The 13,088-nt window shown below is 38.1% G+C and overlaps 1 long non-coding RNA gene across 2 annotated transcripts in view; it reads left to right on the top strand.

Moving 5' to 3' along the window:
* Positions 1–12,733, top strand: part of LOC125642591 (uncharacterized) — a 46,660-nt gene extending 33,927 nt beyond the window's left edge. The window contains exons 3-5 of one of the 2 annotated variants that reach the window (XR_012670071.1): positions 9,422–9,492; positions 10,032–10,147; positions 10,890–12,733. This is a non-coding gene — a long non-coding RNA (uncharacterized LOC125642591). The remainder of the gene's footprint in view (positions 1–9,421; positions 9,493–10,031; positions 10,148–10,889) is intronic. The other variant, XR_007358443.2, reaches the window with a different exon arrangement.
* Positions 12,734–13,088: the final 355 nt, after the last annotated feature.

Genomic DNA, 13,088 nt, shown 5'->3' on the forward strand with positions numbered 1-13,088 from the left:
TGACCTCACATCACATCTATATATAAAAGATACTAGTACAGACACCTGGGATCATCCACATTATGCTCAATGCAGGATTGAGGGTGGAGTTTCTTCATCCTTAATCCTGCCAAATTTTTTTAGAAATTTTACCGAGTAACTAGAGAACTGTTTCTGTGATTGATCCTGGGTTTTGTCAATGTTAAAGATTTTTTTTAATAAAACATTTCCTAACTTTTTTTTTAAAAATAGCTTTAGTGACTTGGGTGCTTAGAGTAGGATATTGAAATCTGGCAAGTAGCCAATTCTGGAGTCAGAGGAGTAACTTGAAATTTGGCAGAGAAATGGGCCCTACACCTCTGTTGGGCCTTTCTGTGATCAGGTGAAAATTTATTGTGATCAGCCAAATGTACAGGGGTTTAAAGAGTCAACATGCACACTGGATTTTGTAATGCAAACCCTAACAACCTGTTGTTCTTTTGGCTCTGCACGTGTATGCAGAGCTTAGGAAATTTCACAGGAGTGGTGCAATGCATTTCGGAGGTCGGGCTTCAAAGGAGACAAGAGAAAGCCTCAGGATAGTGGGCTGAGATGGTCTTCTTCAGTGAATTAAGAACCTACACAGAATAGAATAATACTGGAATGAAGTGCCAAGAGCATATCACCCCTGTACTTCATACTCTTCATTGACTTCCTGTTTTCTTTTCATGTCAATTGAAGGACCAGGTCCTGATCCTCCAACCATCATCAGGTCAGGACCACGGTACATAGGACCCAGGCACACCTTTCCATTCATTATCTCCCAGAGAAGATGCATGTCTCCTGGACAATGCAACCTGTACGTTTGCTAAAACTTTCCTACAATGACTGCACAGGGCAATTTCCAAGGCACAAAAAACAACTAGGCATCCAAATCTTATTGCAACTCAGGTGTCTAAGTCCTATTTGTGCCTTTGAAAATATCCCGTGAATCTACAGTATTTTAAAAGAAAAGAATTAAAAGAAAAGACAGAGCTATACAGAACCTAGGTGAGCTCTTTAATAGATTCTAATATGGACATTGTCATGCCAAACTGATTTGCCCATGCAGCACATAGATGGCTGAAAACACCAAGATAGATAGAAATTGTGTCTGTCTGTTTTTCTGTCAAGGAAAAGAGAGCAATAATTATAGTTTTGAACTTTTTGCAGTTCCTACATACATACACATGCTTTTCTCTAATATCAATATTGTTTTAACAAATTTAACATCTGTTGTACCATGGTCTCAGCTTTTAGTCTGAGATCCTTGAATGCTTTTTAATATCTTACTTATTTAAAATAAATTGTTCTGTTACATTGCTATAACAAATCACTTTCAGAGTTAGGGGATTATTATCGAAGGATTATTTGAACTGAAACTAAGACTTAAAGTCAGAATATAATAAAATCAATTTCATTCCTAGTATTATTGAATTAGAAAGTACATTTTCATTTCAGTTATTTGGAATGCTTCATTGTCTCTTTTCCAGCTATCCTTGAAAATATGATATAATTGGAAAATAATAATAGTAAATAACTGTACGAAAATAGATTTCCTGAAAAGCTGTTCCAACAACTAAAAGCTGCTCTGAACTAAAAGTGACTGGCGTTAAGAGAGAAAAAAGCACAACATTCAAGCACCTGATAGCACAGCTCTTCATGCTATTATGCGATTCAGGGTCTGTTACTTCAAAGCTCAAAATCTCTCCTGGCTTCCTTTTACATTAAATATCTTTCTGACCCTCCACACCTGCAAAGTCTCCCTTTCCTCAAACACTTCCCAGGTGGAAATATTTTAACCTATTCTATGCTCTTAAGAGGAGATGAATATGTCCATGATGTTGCTAACCTAGGTTTATTTCCAGTGCGTTGCATACAATCTTCTATTCCTTAGAAAAAAGGGACCTAGTGGTTACTCTAATAATGGAAACTTACAGATATCCAAAGTAAGAACAATATGATTGAGAACTTTTTAGAGTTTGATTTGAAGATATTTATTTACTTTGTATATTTTGATATGTGACATTGACAATTTGTTTTTTAACAGATATAAAGCTTTAACTTTTTGAATTTAATGTCTACTTCATTAAATAATTATTCTCTGACATCCCCTAATCTCCTGCAACTGTGAAAATTTAAATCAATTTTAAAAAAATTAAAATATTTGTCAAAATTATTAAAAAATAAATTCTGTCAAGACTGCTTTTATTCCAAGTTTATTCCAAGTTTTAATTCATTCTTAATTATTAAAATAACAAGAAAACAGATTTCTTGAATGTTAGACATTTAGTTCATTTTTATTTGATATCAGTCCTGGAAAGTGTTTATATTATTCCATTAATCTGTGGATATTTATTTACTTTTTAAAATATACTTGCCTGTATTATCATTTTAAAGAAGATGCAGGTTGCTCTCCAGTTGAGCTGGGCAAAATTTTTGTGTGAAATTGCCAATTTAGTGACACTGATATGTTTCACAAATTCATGTGAGCTTTGCCAAATTATGTGTGTGAAAGCAAAAAACAAACAAACAAAACTGGAAAAAAGTCAAAATGTTTTGTTTGGACGTTTTCAAAATGAAACTTTTAATTTTTTCTGTTCAAAACAAATTTTATTTTTGAAATTTCAGTTTAAAAATAGATTTTTTTATCAATGTCATTCAAATTTAATTTTAAAACATTCTAAATGTAAGAAAGCATTCACAATCAAAATTAAACATTTCAGAATACAGTGCTTTATTTTTTAAAGAAAACTTTTTCATTCAACAGAATTTAAAAAAAAAAAGCTTTGAGTTTGACCTGAAACATTTTTTTTTTCAAAATTGCCCAAACCAAAAATAAATAAATAAATAAAAAATTCGATGATTCATACAGCTCCACTCTGGAAAAAAATATAGCCAGGTTAGCCAGTTCCAACAATTATTTCTGCATGAACCAATCACAAAGTCTTGAGTTGTGGCTACACTGTGCAGACTATGGTTGTGTATTTTGCAGAGCACACCAAAGGGTTGTACTCGAACTGCTCTGTGTGGACTCTGCTCTCACAAACTAAAAGTCCTATTTGAAAGAGGACAACCTTAACATGAACTAGGCATCTTTAAGTTCATGCCAACAGTATCCAAATGGGGCAGTTGGAGTACAACTCTTCAGTGAGCTCTGCAATTCACATCCCTGTAGTAGACTAGTCCTAGGATGAGGACATAAAAGGCCCGTTTCAACAAACTAGACTTAGAAATATCTTCCAAATGTATTTGAAAGTTTTGTATAGTTTCACATTGTCTTGACAATTTATGAAAGCATCATGCTGATCCCATATCATAATGCTACTAGTTTCGCCACCATCTCTAACTGATGGCATTATTAGGCAGAAATTGCTAATAATACATCTCTCTTCTCCGCTGATGGAGCCTTTATTTTTATTTTTTATGAATAGTACCTGATAGAGGCGCTGACTTTCTACTGTGCCAGGGGCTGCTTGACCCCCTGCAACTCTGCTCCAGGCCCCACCCCCCACCACTCTACTCCTTCCCCCAAAGCCCTACCCTGCCCTGCCTCTTCCTGCCCTCGCTCCTCCCTCTTCCCCCAGCACCTCCTGCATGCTGTGGAACAGTGCGGGCGGGAAGCACTGGGAGGGAGGGGGAGACACTATTGGCGGGGCCACCAACAGGTGGGAGGTATGGGGGGAAAGAGAGGTGCTGAACAAGGGGGCTGCTGGTGTGTGCTCAGCGTGCACCATTTTTTTCTTGTGGGTGCTCCAGACCTATGGTACCTGAGACTCTGGGTCATGGAGCTCAATTCCTTGTTCACTGATCTTACTTCATTTAAATGATACGCTAAGATAGATACAGTCTGGCGAGAATAAATGTTGAGCGCATGACTGCACAAATTAATCCTCACTCAGAATTCACCTGGCTCTCAGCCAGCCATTTACAGGACAGATAGACACAGTGAAATATAAGAAAGCACTAAAAGGCATAAGCAACAATAAAAGAAAACTGGGAAAAAATGCACAGAGAACAAAATCCTGGTCCCATTGAAATCAATAGTAGTTTTGCTATTGATTTCAATGGAGGCAGGATTTTACCAAGAGTCGGGAGATCCTTTAAATCAGGGTTGCTACAAATAGTTGGCTTGATTCTTTAATGTCTCTAATTCTCCTTCCCTTCTCCCCACCAATCGGACTTTTTAAAAAAAAAATACATTCCAGAGAAACTCTCCCATATCTTTCCCCCCTTGTTGTTTCTTTGTTATTGATCAGGCCCATCATCAGAAAATGTATAGCAGTGACAAACAAGTCACTTTTTACTATCTATTTTATGCTGTATTGAAGCTGAAGGAAATTATTTAATAATCTTACTCACAAAAGTCCAAACATAGTGAAAAAAGTGAAAAACCCTGAGAAAGACATTATCTTTTTGTACTCACATACGTACCAAAATGCTTTCTGATTTTGACAAGTTCCTCAGTCAGAAGCAATTCCAGAAGAATGGAGTCTCTTTTAGTTTTACTTTAATTTAATTTACTTTAATTTAATTTTCTCTGTTGTCAGCTGGATATTTTCTGTGGCAGGATGGCTGGTCATATGGTTAATGCACAGGACTTGGAATCAGGCGAACCACGCTCTTTGCCACAAATTTCCATTTTGACCTTGGACAAATCTCGTAAGCACACTGTGCATCAACGTCTCCATCTATGATATGGCGAAAATAACACTTATTTCAAACAGGTGACATTGACCTGGATTTGACGGGAGTGTGTGTACCCCAGATTTTGATCAAGCTAACTGCAACCATATTGTGTGCATTCAGCCACCATGAATTAATAAAATAGAACACCACATAGTTAAGGGTTAATTTGAATAAGCGGGGCTTTTGGAAGCAAGGTCAAAATTCGCTGTAGGCTTGCAGGTCTGCTAATCAGAATGGGGGGAGGGGAGAAAAAGAGTCAATAATTTGAGGCTGAAAGAAAATATATGGATGTAAACATTGAGGTTTGGGCACCTTAGATATAGCATCTTATTATGACTAAGATTGTTAGGAATGTTTGTTGATGAGTAGTAACCTTTAGCTTATGTCTGGGTGTGCTTAAATCTAATACATTGTAGTTTTAAATAAGAGCACGCTTACGTGAATTAATCTTTCATCAGAGAGAATTGTTGTGTTCCCACAGACTTATTCCTGACACTGCCTAGACTGCAACAGTTAAGTTACCACTGCTTTGGGTTCTGAAAGCCCTGGGTAGCAGTGTGATGAGGTTTCAGAGTAGCAGCTGTGTTAGTCTGTATCCGCAAAAAGAACAGGAGTACTTGTGGCACCTTAGAGACTATCAAATTTATTAGAGCATAAGTGTGATGAGGCTCAGTTAAATCGTAATTGTAAGACACTTGGACATTCTCAGCTGGAAGGGACTACCAAAGTACACAAATTTATGGCATGTTAATCCATTCCTATGCTGCTTATAAAAAGGGTTGGGTGGCACCTTGCAATGTGCTCTGTGTAGAACAAGAGGAGGGGCTACATTGTGACTCCCGCAGTCACAGTCTAGTCCCTGCCTCCCCTTTGCTTCATGGTGGAAGTAAGCCGTGGCAACCCTTTATTTATTACTCTAGTGCCTAGAGGCCAGGATGCCAATGTGCTAGATGCTGTACAAACGCAGAACAAAAAGTTGGTCCCTGCCTCAAGGGGCTTACATTGCCAGAGCTTTGCGAGAGGAACCAGGTATACCGTATAAACTTATATCAGTATAATGACCTCGCTCAGGGGTGTGAAGAAATTGAAATGTCCAGATTTCTTTTTATATTCTCCAAGTGAGAGATGCAGGATATCATGTGTAATGCCAGTTCTAGTGCTATTATGTTAATGGTAACTGAATAAAAGCCTAATATTTCTCATGTCCACTTAGGCAGCTGAGAAAATATTTTGGGGGGGAGTAACGGGGGAGGGAAATGTTAGCACTGTTAATTTTTTCTTCTTTCCTTTCATTATTGCTGCCCACTTTCCAAATGGAACACAAGCCACTTCCAAATTCTGCAGAGGAATTATCCGCCAAAATTTACCCTAGGGTTTCATTATTTATAAAATTGTGAAAGCCAGTTTATATTATGTATGTGTGGATGCCTGGATTGCCTAATTCTTGTCTCTTTCTAAGTGTTTCAGTCAAGCCAACTACTCACTCCACTTTGAATTAATTAGCATTGCCAGGAGATGGTCTTGCAGAGTGATAAAATAGATGAGGCAGGAGGAGCAGATGATATGGGACATGTATAGTTTAATTTTAGCCCTATTTATTGGGTTGAAAATCCAATTCCCCATTAACAGATTTTTTAAAAATATATATATATAAAACCATGGAAGGAGGCTATTCTTGAACAAAGTTACATCATCAGGGAAGAAAAGTGGAAAGAAATGAATTAGTTCTAAGTATTGTGGCTTTGAACTACTGAGTAGCAATTAATGTGTGACATTGATAGTTTAGTATACTTTCAGTACTCTCTTGCAGAAGAAGCAGCTGTGCAATTATAACCTAACCTCTAGCTCAAGAGGTTAATAAATGCATGAGAGTTCTGAAAGCTTTCTTATATACAAAGAATCCTAACTTATCCAAAACTTCTGAGGATTTTACTTGGATTTGGAGGGTGGGGGGTGAACCAGGAATGTAGGATCAGGCCCAAAAGAAGCATGATGTGATCTGGTTATTAATGTAGCTGTTTTCAATTTTTAATGACTGCTGTAGGAAAGGGAAATAACTACCTATAGTTAAGCATATTAAATAATTCTACCTATAGTTAAGAGAATCAATCATAAGGCAAACATGAATCTATCAAGTACATCAATGTAATCTAATAATGGGGTTAAAATAATTAATCTTTTTTCTAACACTTCAACAGAGATGTAGAGTGAAGTAGGATTTACATTCTTTTGCCTGCTGAGACACAAGGTATTTTTAATTTTCTTTCCGACTTCTCTTTGTTTCTCAATTTATACACCCAAAAGGTGTATGAATTCAGGGACACTGCAAAAAAAGAATGAGTTATAGTCTAAATTCTTAATTTTCCACTTCATTACCAAGTACTCTCTGACCTCATTTACTTCAGTGCCATATTTTTCTCTGGCCAATGTATTATCTTTAGTATTTTTCATTTTATATAAAATACGGTGATATCCAAAGAACATTAGAGTGAAATAATTATTTTTTATCTTTCTGAAAAACTAATCATTACAAATAACCCTCTCTCTTCCAACATAAAGTAAGAAAAGAAAAAGAAAAAGAAACCTACTATTCATTAATATAATCAGAAAGGGTATAATTCCAGACAATTAAAATGATACATTTTAGACTTAAAGAGCCAAGATTATTATATACTTTCAGCAATACTACGAGAACATCAATAATCTGTTTTTTTTAAATGTTACAGGATATTATTATTCTGAATTTCTTAGACCTCTATATTTCATAGAAATAACTATAAGTTATAAGTAGACTAAATGCTACTTGCTGGATACATTAGCTTTATATTAAATACTATAATAGTATATTAAAACACATAAATAGGAATTCATCTTGTAAGGATTGGCTCTGAGCCCAGAAAATGAAGAAATTCAAAGATACAGTATTGGAGAAATTGTCCTTTAGTCAGTGCCTTAAATCTAGGGGCCAGATCCTCAGATGGTGAAGCTATGGAAAAATTACATCAGCTAGCAATCTGATCCTTTTTATTCCAGTTACTCACCTCAACCCCCACCCCAGGTACCAGCTTCCTGTCCAGGACTTTGTCCAATGAACTGCAGTCTTGATTTTCATCAGATGCTGCAGTAGCACAACTTCATTGTGTCTGCGTATGTGGAGATGAATGTGGAATTTGATGTTCCAGGAATCCTATTTATTTGGGCTGCCACCAAAATTTCATCATAAAATGATGTTGTGACTAGGTCCTAGAGCATTAACTATTTATAAGATTATCCTGGAAAGCAAATATGAAAAGTCCTGGTTTTGACATGGCAAAAAATGCAAAATTCATATTTTTAATTTTTGTTAAATGGGAATGTTGTGGCACACAACATTTTAATTACTACATTTATTTTCCACTAAAAAAAGGGTAAAGAAACTGACATTAATTGATTGAGATGGGGGAGAGAGAGAGAAAGGGTAAAAAAAAAAACATTTCCAGACAGCAAAACCCCAGAACAGATGTAATGTACGTATACCTAGTGGCAATCACACTAGATTTGAAAAAAGGCCATGGGTGACATCCCAGTCTCATTGAAATCAATGGTAAAACTTCCATTGAAGTCAAGGGGCCAGGATTCCACAAAGGCTGCTGCAGATTTAAAAGAATCAATATGGTGCCTTATCTTTGTCCATTGCAGGGAGGCGATCAACAGCTAACTATGCAGGGTAACTAATAGTACTTCATATTTGATTAATACCAATGTCTGTTCATAGTTCAGTGAAATGGTAAGAGCTGATACATCCTGTTCTCAACACATGTTCACCCCATTATATTGGCAGCCCCTGGGTTAGTTGTTCAAAACTCTCCTCTTTTCTGGAGATTTCCTTTGTTTAGTAACAACAAAACTTACTGTACACATCAGCCTAAACTAGTTGCTTGATTTTACCCTCAGGATCCTTCCTTCCTTGCCCCAGTTTCCTCCGCCTCAGCATCAGACACCTCTCAAACCTTCCTTGTGTCTGGGTTGGAAGCTAACAGGACCCTCCTGACCTGGCTGTGAGGATGTCAACAGAAATAACTCAGCATCTCTGTGCAGGGTCCTGAGTTTTAGCATCTGCCACCTGACATAGAGCTACATAAAGTAAAGAGACAGTACAATATTGTATTGCATGTTATCTGAAAATTGCCCATGAGCTGGGGACAGTTACAATAGGCTATCAAGACAAGTTACTGATATTATTATTAGTGCTAGCAGCCCTACTGAAAACTGACATACAGCAGCTTCTCATTCCGAAATCTCTCAACGTCTCACTTTTCCAGAGGCAATTTCATGCAGTATGCGTGATTAAGCAATATACATACTTTAAAATTCTCTGTGACTGAAATGGAATTGGAAGACAGACTCCCAAACAATGTAATGTACCCTTAGCTATAGCAAGATAGACGAAGAGATTCTGGTCAGATAAAACGTAACTGGATTGTGATTTTACAATCAGCTCTAGGCACTACTAAATTAGCTACCATTATTGCTTAGCAGAGGTCTTAGCAGAGATATCTATTACAGCTCCGGGGCATTTTCTAGATCCTCCCTCCAATGTTATACCTAAAAGTCAAGACTAGCAAAAGTGGAGAGGACTTGTCAGCTGCTAACTGTTCCCTCTGTCTGTTACCCCAGTAAAGAAAATACTTTTTTACTGCTGTAACAACAGTTTAAAAGGTCTGTGTTGTTTCCTTCTTTTCACCATTTTCCTCAGGTTCTTGCTCCTAATCACTTGATGTCAGCTTCTGCTTAAACTCAACTACTCTGTCAGGATGTACATGTAAAGTGAGTAGCTCAATGGATTGGTATTTGGAGTTTTCTTCTAGGTCCTGTACTTGTTGAAGATTGGTTGTGGTTGAGTGGTAGCATGGCGAGGGTGTTCAGTGGCCTATGTGAAATTAATTTGCTTCATTTCAGTTCCAAGTACATGGCTCGAAATGCTGAAACAGATTGAACTTGGAGAAATTTGGATCTGAATCCAAATCTAAACTTCCAGGCTGGGCCCTATTTTTATAATGGCCTAAACCACAATGCTGGATGTGACCACCCCAGAATTCTATGAATGTTTGGATCTGCATGCATTTGCAGCTTGGGGTTATCACTAGTCCCTTGTGGACAGGTATCCACATAATAAAATCCAGCATCACAATGAGTGCTAATTAGCACCAATGTTGGTAATCTCAGCAAAGAGCTCATGAGTTATATAGACATGGGCACTGAACTGCCTTGTACTCTTAAAAGGGGCCCCAGCAACCCAGGGATGCAACATCACAAAGCCTGCATGATACTCACACATCTGCATGTCCTGTCGTATATCCCCACAGCCCAGAAGGAACCTCATGTATCCAAGAGGTCCATCTGCTGCTGTGGTGCAAGGCAAACAGCTCCCCATCTTCTGGTTCAAAGCCATCTTGATGCAGCAGAATGGAGAGACTGGCCAGTGAGTATGCAAAATAACTAATTTATACTAACAGGGGAGATGGAGGAGGGTGTAAAAAACCTAGGCGCATGTATGACTTATGTAATATCTTCCTTCACTTCCAGCAGTTTTACACCATCTTATCTCTTATTTATTTCAATGGAGTTATGCCTGAGATACATCAGTGTAAGTGAAATGAGAACTGAGCCCATGCTAAGTTATGTCACCTCAAAATTTCCCTTTGCTATCACCTTCGTAGAAAGCACCCCATTCTGCCATTAGATAAATCTGTGCATATCCATTTGGGCAAGATTTTGCTCTCAGTACATCACAAGTAACTTCACTGGCTTAACCCGAGTCACTCCAGCTATATGGTGGAGAAAATCAGAGAAAGATTTGGCCTTAGTAGAAAGGACAGAATGAAACGGGAATATTCCTGGTAGGACATTCCATTTTGAAGATGGCTCAGGACTGCGCTATAGCTTTTTGAATGTTTTATTGAATCCTGACAGTGGTTTCCAGTAGAAGTAAATGAAATGTTCTTTTCTCCTGATACCTTTTCATACTTACAGTGTGTATCACAGATTAATAATATTGTGGAATGGCTTATTCTATCTTGACAGAGACAAATAATTTGTATATATTTAGGAATGATTCACTTGCAAAGCTACTGAGTTTTTGTCTTTGCCTCATTTACCTATATCTACTTATATAGGCCAGTTTTGATGAGATTCATAATTCAGGACTTTTTCTTCTTTTTCAGGCCCTGTAGTCCCACTTCACTATATAAAAACAGCTATCCTTAGTGATTGGTGGACAACAATATGCTTTGACATGTGTGATGCCCTGTGGGTTGTGGTTATGATTACTTTGATAGCACTATAAGTGTTCACATCACTTTACAAAACACGAACTGCCCTGAGGAACTTACAGTCTAAATTGGTTGGAACAATACAATTAAAGGATAATGTGTATGGGTGGCAAGAGACATACACATAGACAATTGGAGATGTGTAATGCCCAACAGGTAAAGTAAAGGAACTTGAAATTGATGTGGAAAAGAAATAGAATCTAGGGAAGTGATGTAATGACAGGAGAAGATTTTGGCACTAGTATTTTGGACAATCTGGAGAGGTGATGAGGTAGATATGTGGAGATTATAGTAGTCAGTAGGCATGTGGTCATGAAGGCATGAATCAGATTTTTATTTGAAACAGAGAGGAAGTAATGGATTTTAGAGATGTTATAGGATGTGTCTTCACTGCAACCTAAGCCCACACTTGAGCTCAGGCTCAAACCTAACCCCCCCTCCACCCCACCGGTGTCTATACTGCAGTTGTCCTAACCCAGGGCTTAGACCCAGAGTTCCAGGACTCTGCAGGGCTGGAGGGTCTGAGCTTGAGTTAAGATGGGACACAGAATTTGAGCACTATGCTTTGCTGTGTACATGCAAACCCACTTGACTTGGGTTCTGGGAGTCAGACAGAAGTATCCCACAATTCCATGGGACAATTTCCTTAGTCCTCTCTATCCCAACAATCTGCAGTCCACTGTATCAAAAATGGAAGCCACCCCACCTTCTTTGTGAATGGCAGCAGCTCAGGTTAGCGTTAACCCATTCTCTTCTGATCACCAGTCTGCAAGAGCACTATCAGAAAGCCTCCTGGGTTTGCAATAGAGAGCAAACTGATCAAGCATTTTGCAAATCGAGCTGCTTCCTGGTAACATGCAAGGTGGGCAGCAAAGTTTTCCCTCAGTGTAACATGGTCCTAGGGCTACAACGGCCACATTTCAGGGTATGGAAGGATGTTAGGGAACATCCTTTACTTTGACTGGGGTCTGCACACTGCAGTGTGACTGCCAGAGCCCTAGGTTTGAGCATGGGCTAGAAAAAAAATCTTAACATAGAGTTAAAATACAATGCAGAAGCTCAAGACCAGAGTTCCCTAACATGGATCAGATGACTTACATTTCAGTGTAGACACACCCAAAGTCACAGGACTTTTAAAGAACCTGGATGTGAGAGGTGAATAATAACAAAAAATGTGGAAGAGGAAGTCAGGGTTGGGAAGCCACCTCAACAACCTTTACTGATGGTAGACAGGACAGTGCTATTATCAAGAGTCAAAGAGAAGGGAGTGAGGAATGAAGGCTTGGATGTAATATTGTTATTTAAAAGGAATCATGTGAATTCCGTGGCCATTTAAAACTCAGAAGAATCAAAAGCCACAATATTATGGAGGTATTATAGCAAAAGAAGAAGAATAAAAGAAAATAAAGAACCATGGAAATATCATTTGATTCTTGCCTTTCAAGAACTTCAGCTTGCTGATTGTTGGTTGTACATACTGATAAATTGCTCTTATTGTTGAGTGTTCTCTACAGCTGTTATTCTTTGGCAGGTATTTTGGAGGCAATTAAGAATCAAAGGACGAGATGAGAATCTGAAGTGCATGGTGCCCACTGCTGCAAATCTTGAAACATTCAGTACTCCCTGATGGTAGATTTTTCCTGTTACCTAAACACATTGCACATCTGGGATTAGAATTTGTTCCAAAGTGTAATTTTCAAGTTAAAATTATTAAATCCTGGAAGGTATTATTTTCTATGAGCTCACATATTAAAAATGTGTTGACTATATTGATTTAGAGACTGTGGTGCTTGGTTTCATTCTCCTTTCTTCCTGGATCCAGGAAGATGACATCACTGAAAATGCAACAGGAGATAATATTTGCTGCTAAAAATAGAAGACATCTGCTTAAATTGATTGCTGCTTCTGCTCAAAACAGCAACAATCTCAGAAAATTTCCAGCTGCTGACCAAGTTCAAAGAACACACAGCACTTCCCAGGAGTCTCCAAATCTGAGATGGCAGGAGCAGGCCTACACTAGGGTCAAGCACTAGACAGACCCAGGGCTTGTTTACACTTATAGCGCAGCTACGCCACTGTAGCACTTAGTGA

This window comes from Caretta caretta, chromosome 9 (genome assembly GCF_965140235.1).
Source record: "Caretta caretta isolate rCarCar2 chromosome 9, rCarCar1.hap1, whole genome shotgun sequence".
In the NCBI taxonomy this organism is placed as follows: domain Eukaryota; kingdom Metazoa; phylum Chordata; order Testudines; family Cheloniidae; genus Caretta; species Caretta caretta.